Genomic DNA, 360 nt, shown 5'->3' with positions numbered 1-360 from the left:
TCTGTGCACTTGCTCTCCCTCTGTGGGCACCTAGCTCCCTTGCAGTGCTCCCCTTTCTTTGTATTTGACTGGCTCCTTCTCCTTATTCCCCACTACTACCACTACCACTACTACCACCACTACATCTTCCTGCCTATATATAGCCGTCCTGCTCCACTTCTGGTTAGTGTGAATTTGTAAATGGTCCAAGTCGGACCGAAACGTCGTCATAAGCTTCTCTCTTCTATGTGCGGGTTATTTGTGTACTGTCCTCTCCCTGTCCTATGATGTAGCTGCCTTCTCACTATCTTGTGATGTAGTCTTCTGTCTTGTGTAGCTGTCTTCTCACTGTCCTGTGATGTAGTAGCTGTCTTCTCACTA

Source organism: Cherax quadricarinatus, chromosome 97 (genome assembly GCF_038502225.1).
Source record: "Cherax quadricarinatus isolate ZL_2023a chromosome 97, ASM3850222v1, whole genome shotgun sequence".
In the NCBI taxonomy this organism is placed as follows: domain Eukaryota; kingdom Metazoa; phylum Arthropoda; class Malacostraca; order Decapoda; family Parastacidae; genus Cherax; species Cherax quadricarinatus.
Note: the sequence above shows the minus strand (reverse complement) of the source record.